The sequence below is a fragment of the Pseudonaja textilis genome, chromosome 8, assembly GCF_049901715.1.
Source record: "Pseudonaja textilis isolate UNSWEBS1 chromosome 8, rPseTex1.2, whole genome shotgun sequence".
NCBI classification, from domain to species: domain Eukaryota; kingdom Metazoa; phylum Chordata; class Lepidosauria; order Squamata; family Elapidae; genus Pseudonaja; species Pseudonaja textilis.
Window position 1 is genome coordinate 50,622,012 of NC_141997.1, and position 14,368 is coordinate 50,636,379.

The 14,368-nt window shown below is 44.0% G+C and overlaps 1 protein-coding gene across 1 annotated transcript in view; it reads left to right on the forward strand.

The window, feature by feature from the left end:
- Nucleotides 1-14,368, forward strand: part of TNFSF11 (TNF superfamily member 11) — a 258,185-nt gene that overhangs the window by 21,818 nt on the left and 221,999 nt on the right. The gene's annotated exons all lie outside the window — the stretch shown is intronic.

Sequence of the window (14,368 nt, forward strand, 5' to 3'; positions counted from 1 at the left end):
TCCTCCTCTCCTTCTTTCTTCTCTTTCTTTCTTTCTTTCTTCTCTTTCTTTCTTTCTTTCCTTCCTTCCTTCCTTCCTTCCTTCCTTCCTTCCTTCCTTCCTTCCTTCCTTCCTTCCTTCCTTCCTTCCTTCCTTCCTCCCTCCCTCCTCCTCCCTCTCCTTCCTTCCTTCCTTCCTCCTTTGCTCCTCCTCCTCCTCCTCCTTGAAAAAGCAGTCCAGTTCCAATTTAAAAAAAGCACCCTTGGTGTAACCATGAGCTGGATGACTGAGAATCTCCTTAGACATTTAGCATTTTAGTTAGTAGTTGATGAATGTTTTCAGGTTTGGCATGATTTGTGAAATTGTTCATTAAGAGCTGGCCCTTCATTCCACAGAGGTCAGTTGTCCACAACAAGAAGAAAAAACTGCATTAAGCTTTGGAAACCCAAAGCTGCAATCAGTTAATCAATTCTCAGCATTGTCTTGTCATGCCAGCCTTTGCAAAGACCTGTTTCTTCCCTCGCCAAAACAGGCAAAAATGGATATTTTTATATTCTGTAAGATCAAGGTTATATTGTAGATGTAAGATTTTTATGTGAAGAACCTTGTAATTTATGTTTGTCCTAAAGTATTTGATACAAAATATTTAAAACCTGTGAGAGTGTATATGTGTATATATGTATATATCATTGGAAATGTTTGTACAGAAATGGATTTTACTGGTGCACTTTTTAAAAAGCCCATTAGGGAAAACTGCAGCTAAAATGATCATTTGCAACCAGCAAATTGCAATCATTTTCTTGGCGTTGTATTAATTTAATCGCTTTCGGTCGATCTGATCAGTATTATCAAAAAGTCCAGGATCACACATCCCAGTCTGACAACTGTGGATAGTTTTCGGTACCTTGCACATTTGACTTTTAACTCCAGGAATTTTGGCCAAGGTTTTTTACAGGAAAAAAATAGGGAGAAATCAGTAAAAATCAGTATTCGAACCAGTGCCTTTGAAAGGAAGTTCTATTAATAACTGTAATCCTCAACTTATCTACGATCGAGCCCGGAATTACGGCCATAAGTTACTGTGTTGCTAAGCAAGGCACCCACACAATTCTGGCTCTCCCTGTTGTAGTTGTTATGAAGAGCCACAATCCTGGATTGTTGAACAAACAGTCATTAAGTTGAGGTCTACCTGGGTAATCTATATATATAAAAGCGAAATACCCCTCATGCATCATCACAAAATCTCCAGAACCGTAAAGCCTACAACCTTGAAATTTGGCCCGTATTTGCCTTCTAGGTGCCCACTAAGAAAGGATTTTTCAAAATGACCATCAGAGCATTAGAAATTCCTATATTATTAGCCCGGCCACATTGTTTCGTAGCGAAGCACGGGTATAGAGCTAGTGGAAAAATAAGCCCACAGACCCAACAGATTGGTTAAAAGCATTTATGCAATTATTCAACAGACCTTTTACTGTACTAAGACATGCTGCAAATCTGTAAATGCTCTAAGTGAATTGTATTGGGGTGTTGGTTTGTTTTGAAAACAATGTTCTGTTTCTTTTTTCTTTTTGCAATAAAGAAAAGCATAACCCACATGTTACGATGATTTTATACTATACGGTAAGCTCTGCTTTGGATTGTTATAACATTTTAAGAGAAATAAAATACATTTCTAAGAAACGGGAGTTGGCGGTTTGCTGCTCTTCTTCCTACTTCCTTTCTCTGCCGAGGCAGTTTTGAACAGCGCTACTAACATTATTGTGTAGGTTGATAATCAAATAATTGGATGGATGAACTGAGCAGGGCCGGCCGCAAAAGGAAAGAGCAAATTGGAGAAATCTGAAACAGCCACAAAGCAGCGTTTTAGTATTTCTGTTTTTTGCTCACTCACGGGCTGAGATTCGACAGGGGAGGAAAAAGGGAAGGGGAAAACATGGGAGAAAGGAGAAAAAGAAAGAAAAGACGTAGACTTCTAACTCTCTTTGGTGCACTAGAATAAGATAATAACATTAGACCTCAACTTTTTACCTTTACTTAATAGTATAAAATAACCATTTCCAAAACAACAAACCTATTTGATTGGTAAAACCCACAATCAAAGTTTCATTCCCCCCCTCCACCTCAAGCACAAAGTCCAGAAGTGGTTTCGAAGTAGAGACAGAAGTAGTTGTGTATTTTATTTTTAATCAAAGGAGTTACTTTAATCCATCTCTGCTAACTCCATCCTCTTCTGCAGCTTTTCGTCCATTGTGGGGCTCACGAAGAAAGGATTTTTCGAAATGACCGTCAGAGCATTTAGAGTATCTCCTATATTATTATTATTATTAACACGCTCTGGTGCTAAGGAGTTCTACTCCCCCTCCCCACCTGAAAAGAAGAAATCTCTTCCAAAGGCAAAACACAAGCAGAGGAGTTTCAGTTTCACAGCACCAAGCAGCTTTAGTGCAGAATAGTTGAGCTAAGCCACGCCCAGGCTCCTTGCTATCTCCTTCTTGCTCACGCAGCAAATACTGTTTCAGTTTCCAAACAGCCCTCAACTCTCTCACACACAGACAGGATGCTAGCCAGATGAACGCCGATGGATGCTGGGAGGCAGAGGCAGAATTTTCCCCCCCTTATTTTCCTCCCCCAAAACTAAGCCTGACCACATAGTTTTGTAGTGAAGCACGGGTATTGAGCTAGTATTTTATATTTATATATATAAATTATAAATTTATAAGAGGAACCAACATTCTATACATGTCTGCCCTTGAAAAATATTTGGAAGCTGCATTTGGCAGCCCGCATGGTTTTCTGCAAACCTAGATTTGCAGATGGATAGATATTTTGTTCCATCTGGAGGTGTTTTCTGAATCGAGCTAGATTTTAATCAAAGTTTAGCTCTAATGAGGTTCAGGAAGTTCCTTCCTTAGTTCCTGGAAATGAACTTCATGGGCAGATCTCTTAATGATTTCTTGGTGCCTCTTTCTTATCTGGTTGCTTTTTTTTCCTAATAAGGTGTTTGATGTGTGTTTTTGCAACAATTTCTTTTCATGATTACATGCTCTGAGCAGCCGTCAGTCTGTTGTTGCAAACAAGACTTAATGCAGGATGATTGCAGGTTATAATTGAAACAGGGGAAGTTCTCTAGAAGTTTCAAATTCTAGAGTTTTCAAACTCTGTCTATCATCTTGACATTACCATCTACTATCTGTCATGTCCATCCATCCATTCATCCATCCTTCTTTCCATCCATCCATCCATCCACCCTTCCCATCCTTCCATCCATCCATTCATCCATCCTTCATTCCATCCATCCATCCATCCTTCCATCCATCCTTCTATCCAGCCAGCCAGCCAGCCAGCCAGCCATCCATCCATCCTTCCATCCATCCATCCATCCTTCCATCTATCCATCCATCCTTCCATCTATCCATCCATCCAGCCAGTCATCCTTCCTTCCATCCATCCATCCTTTCTTCCATCCATCCATCCTTCCATCCATCTATCCATCCATCCTTCCATTCACCCATCCATTCACCCATCCTTTCTTCCATCCTTCCACCCTTCTACCCATCCATCCATCCATCCATCCATCCTTCCTTCCTTCCATCCATCCATCCTTCCATCTATCCATCCATCCTTCCATTCATCCATCCATCCATTCATCCATCCATCCATCCATCCATCCATCCATCCATCCATCCATCCATCCTTCCTTCCATCCATCCATCCTTCCATCTATCCATCCATCCTTCCATTCACCCATCCATCCATCCAAGGATTATACATGATTACACAGGTGGTCCTCGACTTACAACCACAATGGAGCCCAAAATTTCTGTTGCTAAGCAAGACATTTGTTCAGGGAGGTTTGTCCCATTTTACAACCTTCCCTGCCACAGTTGTTAAGGGAATCACTGCAGTTGCTAAGTTAATAACACGGTTGTTAAGTGAATCTAGCTTTGCCACTGATTTTATTTGTCAGAATGTTGCAAAAGGGCAACACGTGACCTTGGGATATTGCGACCGTCGTAAGTATGAACCACTTGCCACGCATCTGAATTTTGATCACGTGACTGTGGAGATGCCTCAAAGATCCAAAGTGTGAAAAGTGGTCATAAGTCACTTTTTTCAGTGCTGTTGTAAGTATTTAGTCCCTTCCTTCCTTCCTTCCTTCCTTCCTTCCTTCCTTCCTTCCTTCCTTCCTTCCTTCCTTCTTTCCTTCCTTCCTTCCTCCCTCTACTTCCCTCCTTCTTTCTAATTATTTACATCTCTTATTTCTTTCCCTCTCTCCCTCCATCCCTCCCCTTTACCTTTCTTCTTTCTCTCCTTCCTTCTCTCCCCCCTTTCTTCCTTCTCTCCTTCCTTTTATTTACCTCCCCTTCTTCCTCCCTCCCTCCCTCTCTCCCTTTCTTCATTCTTGCCTACTTTCTTCCTTCTTCCGATTATTTCCATCTCTTATTTCTTTCCTTCCTTCCCTCTCTCCCTCCATCCCTCCCTTTTACCTTTCTTCTTTCTCTCCTTCCTTCTCTCCCCCCTTTCTTCCTTCTCTCCTCCCACCCTTCCTTCTTCACTCCCTCCCTTCCTTTTATTTATCTCCCCTTCTTCCTCCCTCCTTCCCTCCCTCCTAGAATGTTATAAATTTGCTTGTTATGCAGTTTTAAACATCTGACTTTTTGCTCCGAGAAAAATCCCCAGATGGATCTATGATTGCTCACATTATCTTTAGGTTGCTTTCATCCTCCCCCAGTTCAGGGTTTTGTTTTCGCCAGGACTGCAACGTTTGTTTGTTTTTTACCCAAATTAAGAACGGATGCATCTTGCTTTGTGCTATTTTCCATGCGGAGACGGGCATTTACGGCAATCTTCCGGAGACTTCTGAAATTAAAATTCCATTAGCGAACCTTCCTGTCTTATACCCAACACATACAGCACGATCTAATATTTCTAAATTACAGGGCTTGGGACGGCCTTCCTTGGGGAGCTTTAATGAAGGCAAAATATAAGGTACGGCTTGATTTCCAAATGGGGTCAGTTCCCTGAAACAGGCTGGTCAATTTCACAATGAGAGATCAACACCCAAGAATGCAACACCTTTTAAAATTGCTGACGTGCAGGACTTGCTGTTAACATTTCCAAACCAATCACATCGTTCTGCAAAGTATTTGGCTTTCTTATAACGTCCCAACCCAAGCTGGCAACAAAAGGTTTTTTCCCCCCATTAAATTAGACATACCCTGCAACCTTTCTTCATACGTTTCAGCTTCCAGTCCCTTTAATTATCTTTGTTGCTCTCCTCTGCATTCTTTTTCAGAATCATGGCTTTTTAAAAAATATATTGTGGCAATCCTGGCTGTTGACAGTCTCTATCTATCTATCTATCTATCTATCTATCTATCTATCTATCTATCTATCTATCTATCTATCATCTGTCTGTCTGTCTGTCTGTCTGGCCGTCCATCCATCCATCCATCCATCCATCCATCCCATCCATCCATCCATCCATCCATCCATCTATCATCTATCTATCTATCTATCTATCTATCTATCTATCTATCTATCTATCTATCTATCTATCTATCTATCTATCTATCTATCTATCTATCCGTCAATCCATCTATCTATCTATCTATCTATCTATCTATCTATCTATCTATCTATCTATCTATCTATCTATCTATCTATCTATCTATCTATCTATCTATCCATTCCCCTTTCAGGCACAATTCAGGCCACAAAGTTCTTTGATTTTCCAAGGAGTAAGCCCCATTGAATTCCATGACATTTACAAACTGATACACACATTTTAGATGCTGTTATTAGAATATATCAGGTTTGGGTCAAGATCGTGTTAGAAGTTAAAACCCACCCCTCTCCTAGGAAAATGAAATATTTTAGGATGTACTGAAAAGGCAGAATATTTCCCCTAAAAAAGAGTAGAAACTCAGAAGCAGAAGCTCACCCCACCACACTTTTGTTAATGGGTGGGCCGTTAAGGCCTGGGTCAGAATAGTTTACATAACAAAGATCTACTCCAGGTAGAGCCATAATAGGAATTGCCCAAAGCCCTTTCATTACATCATCATCATCCAGCGAGGCTCAACCAAGCCTGGGACTCAGGACAGCCTACAGAGTTGCCCCTGCATGGCCCCATGGGAGTCGGACAACCAATCGGAATACAAGCTCAAATTCAAATCCCGACAGACAGCATAAAACCCAGGGACTCTCAGGATCCCTCAGTCCAAGAGCTCCAAGGCATGTGAACCTGTCCACCATTAAACCCTCTTTCCAAGCAGTCACCATGTTACCAGTGTCTTTCTTCCCCACTTGGAACTGAACGTAGAAGGATATTTCTTCCAACAATAGAATTACTACATTTTGCCTAGTCTGGTCTTCACACGCCTGCCTTGACGTTGAACTCACACTCCTGCACCGTGCCATAAAATTGAAAGAGTGTCAGAACCAGGTTTTAACTAGTGAAATATTCCTGATTTTCCCCCCTTTGAGTCTTAATCTTTGAAACCGCTGCCGAAGGCGACAAGGTCTTTAGGTGAATTTATTTTTGAGCAATGCAGCTGATCCTTTTTGTTCCATGTAACGCTTTCAAAATTCTAACATAAGGCACCGTCGGCAGGTTAAATACAGAATTAGTCAAAAAAAGAAGAGAAAAGAAGGCTGATCAAAACCGCACACCCTCCTGCCTGGGGGATTCTGGGAGTTGAAGTCCATAACCTTCAAGATGCCAAGGATGAAAACCAGGCGATTAGGGCAGGCGTCCCGAACCTTGGTCACTTTAGAGGCATATGGACTTCAACACCCAGAATTCTTCAGCCAGCCATGCTGCAGGTTGGACAGCATGCTGGCTGAGGAATTCTGGGAGTTGGTCCATAAGTCTTAACATTGTGAAGGTTGGAGACCTTCAGCCGGTTCTGACCAATCTTCACCCACCAATTTTTATATTTCAAAAAATATTTCGTTCAGTGAACAGCGTGGTTCCAGGTTTTTACATTTCCATACAAACACGACCTTAGTTACCCATTCATCTTTCCCATTCAGTTTCATATCAAATCATTACGTTTCCAATTTCTATAAATTTTCTCAAACATTCTTATATTCTTCACACTTCGTCTCTTAACTTCTTTCATTTTTCTTCAAATATTCCCGTGTCTTCTTTATGTAGTATTTAAAAATCTTATTTCTTATTCTACGTTCATCCTACTTATACTTTTATCTGTCGCGTTTGCAAATTCGTCGCATACTCTTAGTTCGTTATTCAGAAAATTCCATCATGGTTCTAACGATTCAAAGATTCAAAGATCTCCCTCTTTCACTACCAATTTGAGTGTACCGCCCCTTTGTCTTATACATCATTCAATTAACTCCCCTTTAATTCATAGTAATGTTTTATCCTAGTATAAACTTATTTTAATTACACCTTTTTTTAATCTCTTAGTTATTGCATAAGACACGTATACTTTAGGGCAGATTCCACACGGCCCATTTTCGATGCAGTTAAGTGCAGGGGTCGCGCGGAGACCCTGGGAGAGCGAAAAGCAAGCCTTCCGGAAGTCCGGAAATGGGCCTATTTTCCAGCTTCCGGAGGGCCTCCAGAGCCCAGGGGAATCTTTTTTCATCCTCCCAGAGGCCCGAGGGAAGCCTCCGGACTCTTGGGAGGGTGCAAAACGGCCTTCCTGGAAAAACCGGAAGTGGCAAAATGGGCCTATTTATGGCTTCTGGTGAGCCTCCAGAGGCCGGGGAGGCTGTTGCAACCGGGCAGCGAACTGCTTTCTGGGATTTTTGAATCCCGCCCTTGGAAACAGGTCCAAATGGGTCCAAATGGGTTAGAGCAGGGGTGTCCAATCTTGGCAACTTTAAGACTTGTGGACTTCAACTCCCAGAATTCCTCAGCCAGCTGGCTGAGGAATTCTGGGAGTTGAAGTCCACAAGTTTTAAAGTTGCCAAGGTTGGACACCCCTGGGTTAGAGTGTTTAAGTTTCAGACCCCTGAACTAGACATACCCAATTCCAGCAATCGTTCTTTACATGTTTTAGGTTCAGGGCTGGGATTCAACCGGAGTTACTACTGGTTTGGTGACTATGTTTTGCACGCGTGTGTAAAAAACCTTAAGCTGTGCCGCCCGGGCAGCCGAAAAGCGCTGCGTGTGGGTGCGCAGCATTTGAAAAGCCACTTCCACCCCCCCCTGCTTTTTCAACCTCAGCTGTGCCGTGCAAAGCAACTGAGGTTGAAAAAGCAGGAAATAAAGGACAGGTAAGAGCCCGGGCAGGTGGGTGGGCCAAAGAGCAGCAGACACACAACCGGTTCGGTGTCTGCTGCTCTTCAGAGCTACCGGTTCTATAGAGCCGGGCCGAACCGGTAGCATCTCACCCCTGTTTGGGTTCCAGTTCTCTCATCATCTTCGTTGCTTTTCTCTGCGCTCTTTCCAGAGTCTCAACAATCAACGTCAAATTTTTATATCATGACAATAAAAACGGAGGGTTCTTCTGCCCCCACTTCGCCCCCCGAAATCAAAGAACAAGTTACGCAATTCCGCTCTACTGATAAGTGTATCCGTGCAATGCGAAGCCTCTGTGGTTTTCTAAGGGTGCCTCACCGCACAGCCCGACTCAGCCGAACCATCATTGGCACCCGGCTGAAGAATCCGCCATTAGCTCTTGCGTAGAAATGGCCACACAGGGAGACAACATAATTATACAGTGGGCAGAGAGAGGGCGCGATTCAGCCCTCGGGGACCTTTGGAGAGGGGGAATTTTGGGGAGCACATGGCTCCTTGTGGACCTGTTTTTAGTTTGTGCTGTGGTAATTCTGATGTGAAGTAGTAGCAGCCAGCAATCTCCCTTCCGTTTATCTCATTTTATTGCAATTGTATGTGTGTGTTTCTATTCTATTCTATTCTATTCTATTCTATTCTATTCTATTCTATTCTATTCTATTCTATTCTATTCCATTCCATTCCATTTCATTTCATTTCATTCCATTCCATATTCTATTCCATTCTATTCCATTCCATTCCATATTCTATTCTATTCTATTCTATTCTATTCTATTCTATTCTATTCTATTCTATTCTATTCTATTCTATTCTATTCCATTCCATTCCATTCCATTCCATTCCAGTGTAGTATAGTTTTGTATAGTATAGTATACCATAGTATAGTAAATTCTCTATTCTGTTCTAAAATATATTTATTCTATTTTTTCCTAAAGTGTATTTGTTCTATTTATTCTGTTCTGTTCTATTCTATTTTACTCTATTATTTTTTATGCTGTGCCATTCGATTCTTCATTCCAATTACTCTCCCTTCCTCTCCCTCCCCTCCCCGTCTCTTCCATTCTGTTCTGTTCTGTTCTGTTCTGTTCCATTTGTTTATTCCAATTACTTGCCTTTCTTATCTCCAATCCTCTCCCTTCCATCCCTTCCATTCTATTCTATTCCATCATTATTCTATTCTATTATTCTATTCTATTCCTTTCCACTCCACTCCATTCCTAAACTCGCTATTATTCAGCCATTCGATGACCATCAGTGTTTTTGCAGCGTAAATGTTCACTTAGCTAAATGACTATCTGTACCCTCATTAAGGAACTCAAAGAGAGAGATTCAGTGTTTCCTCCTTGGGCTGAGAAGAGGACCTGGCCCAGAAGCATCCGGTCAGTTTCCATGGCCCAAAAATACAGACTATCACCCTGGCTCATCCAATTCAACTCGCGGCCCTCAACCTTTGAAGCAACTGCTCCTTCTTAACCACTAATTCTTCGTGGCCAGCGGTGGGATTCAGTTTTTTATTTTACTACCAGTTCTGTGGCTTGGTGGACGTGGCAGGGGAAGGATACTGCAAAATCCCCATTCCTTCCCCACCCCACTAACCTGCTTTCCAGCTCCGTTCTCCTGTGCAGGGCAACCAAAGAAGACCCAGCCAATCAACTGGGACTCGGGAGGCAGGGAATAGACGGGGTGGGCCCAGTCAGATTTGTAGAACCAGATTTGCTGGTTCTGCGAACCACTCAAGATTTCCCACTACCAGTTCTCCAGAACTGGTCAGAACCGGCTGGATACCACCTCTGATTGTGACTCACCAAGCCCCTGCTGAGGTGCCTTCAACGTTGAGGTTCCCCCATCCCTTGGGCCATTATATCCCCCTGGCTCACCAAGTTCTGCTGGAGGTTCCACCACCCTTGAGATTACAACTTCACCTTCCCCATTATCTCACCTGGGCTCACGACATTTAGCTGGGAGGGTCTCTCCTACCTTTGAGGTTCTCTCCACACCTGCCCCGTTCTATCGCCCCGGGTCATTAAGTGCATCTCGTGGTCCCTCCACGTTCGACGTGGGACATGTCAAACGGGGGTGTGGTGTCACCCTGCTCCCAGGCAGGTCAACAAGCAAGCTGTTCTCTTTTGTCTTTCGGGCCAGGTGAGCAGACTCAGCATCTGACGAAATCCTGCCGATATTGGCCAGGTCCATGTGGAATTTAAGGATTTTCCAAGAGATGGCGCTGTTTCTTTGCGCTCTAGATGGGAGTCTCTGTCTGTACAGTGCTGTTACTCTCTTTATGAGACTTCAGTTATGCTCAATGTTGAAAAGGCATAGAGGTTCCTCTGCGCGCGCTCTCTCTCTCTCTCTCTCTCTCTCTCTCTTCCCATCTCTCTCTCTTGACTCTCTGACTTTCTGTCTCTCTCTGCCTCTGCCTCCATTTCTGTCTCTCTCTCTCTCTCTGACTCTCTTTCTCTGTCTCTCCATCTCTCTCTTTCTTTCTCTCTCTCTCTGTGTCTGTCTGTCTCTCTTTGTCTCCATCTTTGTCTGTCTCTCTGTCTTCGTCTCTCGTTCATCTCCCTCTTTCTCTTCGGTCAAAATGCCTGTAACAGAATGATGCTTATCCCCGTTGGCTATCATGAGGCTTCTGAATGCAATACACAGCATGCTCGTTTTGACTTACAAATTCCCCCCTGCCTTGTCATCTCAATATCCTCAACATTATTGCCCGAATCAGAATTAATTTGTCCAGATCCTTCAGCTGTCATCACCCATTGCTATCTCATGTATTTAATGAGGTCAACAGGATGGAAGCTAGGAGATTATGCTTCCCTTCCCCTTTTCCTTCCCTTTCCTTCCCCTTCCCCTCCCCTCCCTTCCCTTCCCTTTCCTTCCCTTCCCTTCCCTATCCTTCCTTTCCTTTTCTTCCGTTCCCTTCCCTATCCTTCCTTTCCTTTCCTTTCTCCTTCCCTTCCCTTCCCTATCCTTCCTTCCTTTCCTTTCCTTTCCCTTCTCTCTTCCTTTCCTTTCCCTTTTCTCTTCCTTTCCTTTCCTTTCTCCTTCCCTTCCCTATCCTTTCTTTCTTTTCTTTTCTTTTCTTTTCTTTTCTTTTTTTCTTTTCTTTTCTTTTTTCCTTCTCTTCCCCTCCCCTGTCCAAAAGCTGATCATTTATTTAGCAATATTTCCCCATGAGCTACCCCTTTAGTGGACTGGTGCCCAGAACATTCTCTGAATTTGTCCTCCAAATACGTCTATTAAATCCAATTTATATTTAAAGGACAGGTTTCCTGCTCGAGCAAGGGGTTGGACTAGAAGACCTCCAAGGTCCCTTCTAACTCCGTTATTCTGTTCTGTTCTTTTGCTTCCAGAGGTGATTCAAGGTGATGGCCATTATCTATAAAGCTTTTCATAGCAGTGGAGCTAATTACGTGAAGGAACTGTAAGGTGCCCATAAGATCTGCCTGGTCAATTCAATCCTTCAGAGTTGGCACACTCTTAAGTTCCTATAACCGAACAACCTCTTAGGACCCCAAAATCTCTACCTTCAGTTTCCTGGTTTCTGGAATGAGGTCCCCCTTGAGATTCAGGTTGAGGTCCTGTCTACAGTTGTTTAGAAGAGCTGTGAAGACCTTAGAGCAGCCCTTGGTGCACTCTGAGCTTGGCGGTTTTCTTGCAGATGTTTCAGTACCCAAACTGGGTAATATCATCTAGTAGCACTGATGATGTTATCTAGTTTGGGTAATGGAACATCTGCAAGAAAACCACCAAGCTCAGAATGCATCAAGGTCCTTACAGTCCTCCTCCTCCTCCTCCTCCTCCTCCTCCTCCTCCTCCTCCTCCTCCCTCCTCCTCCTCCTCCTCCTCCTCCTCCTCTCCACTCCCTTCTAGCCCTGATGATGTTATCTAGTTTGGGTAATGGAACGTCTGCAAGAAAACCGCCAAGCTCAGAATGCACCAAGGTCCTTACAGTCCTCCTCCTCCTCCTCCTCCTCCTCCCTCCTCCTCCTCCTCCTCCTCCTCCTCCTCCTCTCCTCCTCCTCCTCCTCCTCCTCCTCCTCCTCCTCCTCCTCCTCTCCACAAACCTTCCTCTCCACTCCCTTCTAGCCCTGATGATGTTATCTAGTTTGGGTAATGGAACGTCTGCAAGAAAACCGCCAAGCTCAGAATGCACCAAGGTCCTACAGTCCTCCTCCTCCTCCTCCTCCTCCTCCTCCTCCTCCTCCTCCTCCTCCTCCTCCTCCTCCTCCTCCCTCTCCACTCCCTTCTAGCCCTGATGATGTTATCTAGTTTGGGTAATGGAACGTCTGCAAGAAAACCGCCAAGCTCAGAATGCACCAAGGTCCTTACAGTCCTCCTCCTCCTCCTCCTCCTCCTCCTCCTCCTCCTCCTCCTCCTCCTCCTCCTCCTCCTCCTCCTCCTCCTCCTCCTCCTCCTCTCCACAAACCTTCCTCTCCACTCCCTTCTAGCCCTGATGATGTTATCTAGTTTGGGTAATGGAACGTCTGCAAGAAAACCACCAAGCTCAGAATGCATCAAGGTCCTTACAGTCCTCCTCCTCCCCCTCCTCCTCCTCCTCCTCCTCCTCCTCCTCCTCCTCCTCCTCCTCCTCCTCCTCCTCCTCCTCCTCCTCCTCCTCCTCCTCCTCCTCCTCCTCCTCCTCTCCACTCCCTTCTAGCCCTGCTGATGTTATCTAGTTTGGGTAATGGAACGTCTGCAAGAAAACCACCAAGCTCAGAGAGCACCAAGGAACCTCATTTCAACCCTGAGCTACAAATATTCTCCTTTATTGTAAAGACCTTTATCCAGACCTTCGGCGAGGGAAAATGAATCCTCCTGTGGAGTGTGTACATTCATTCCCTTGTTGTTCCTTTCCTTTGGTTACCTTACCACCTTCTAGTTCTGTATTTTTGTGCATTGTTTTCCTTGAGTGGCATGGTGGCCTAGAGGTGGAACTCTTGCCTCACAATCAGGAGGCTCTGGGTTTGATCCCAGGTAGAGGCAGATATTTCTCTCTCTGGACACACCGAGAATATATCTGCTGAAGAAAACTCCGTATTGGCAACAAGAAGGGCATCTGGCTATTAATACACTCAGCTCCGTTCAATTGCCCAGACTCCATCCTGCAAGGGATCATGGGGTCATTAAATGAGGATGATGATGATTAGCTTTTAAGAGGACAGCCACTGGTATAGGGTCTCCTGCTTGAGCAGGTTAGACTAGAAGACCTCCAAGTTCCTTTCCAACTGTTGCTTTGTTCAGTGTTCTGTGAAATGGGCAGCTGGGTCTTATTTTCAGCATTGTTGACACCTGTAGTTGATAGACAAATTCCCTCAACAGAATGTAGAAGCATAGCATGGACACGAGCAGCGTTACAGTGCGGATTAAGGGAATTTCAGCCACTAGGAAAACAACTTGGGAGAAAATTGTCTGTTGTGGACACCACATGGGCATCAGGAAGGGCATCTGGCCAGCAAATGCTCAGCTCCATTCAGTCGCCCCGACACCACCCTGTTGCAAGGGGTTACAGAGACACTAAAAGACCCCCAAAATATATCGTTTTCCTCGTTTGAATGTTTTTCTTAGGAGCCATCCAGGATGGAAGAATGGGTGCCGAGCACATTTAGTAAATAAATAATCCAGGAGAACCGAAACAAGAATGATAACAGGGCGAATTGCTATCACAAAAGCTTGGTTTGGAATAACAGCAATGGCGCCTACCATCTGAGGAATTCATGTCTCTTTGCCTGTATTTTCAGGCGCTGTAACCAAAAAGCTGCAGGAATAATAATAACAAAAAAATGTTTGGCTCAGAAGCTAGTCTCAATTCCCCAGTCGGTTCAGGTCAAATCAATTATGAACAGACAGTTCTGCCGGAATAAGAAGAACTTACAAAACATACGGTGTGAACATCTCACACTTCCCAGTGCATTTGTTCAGCTGGTGTTAGGTGGGCTTAATTATCTGAAGGTGTGACCTTCGTTGCTGGAGAACAGACAACGAGAAAGAGGAAAGCATTAGTCCACAGCTCCCGATAAAACTGGAGGTAAAAAGTTATTCAGCTGAAATCTAAGCCTGTCATAAATTAACACAAGAGCCAAGAAGGGGGGGGGGAAACCCTAAAAAATGCAGGTG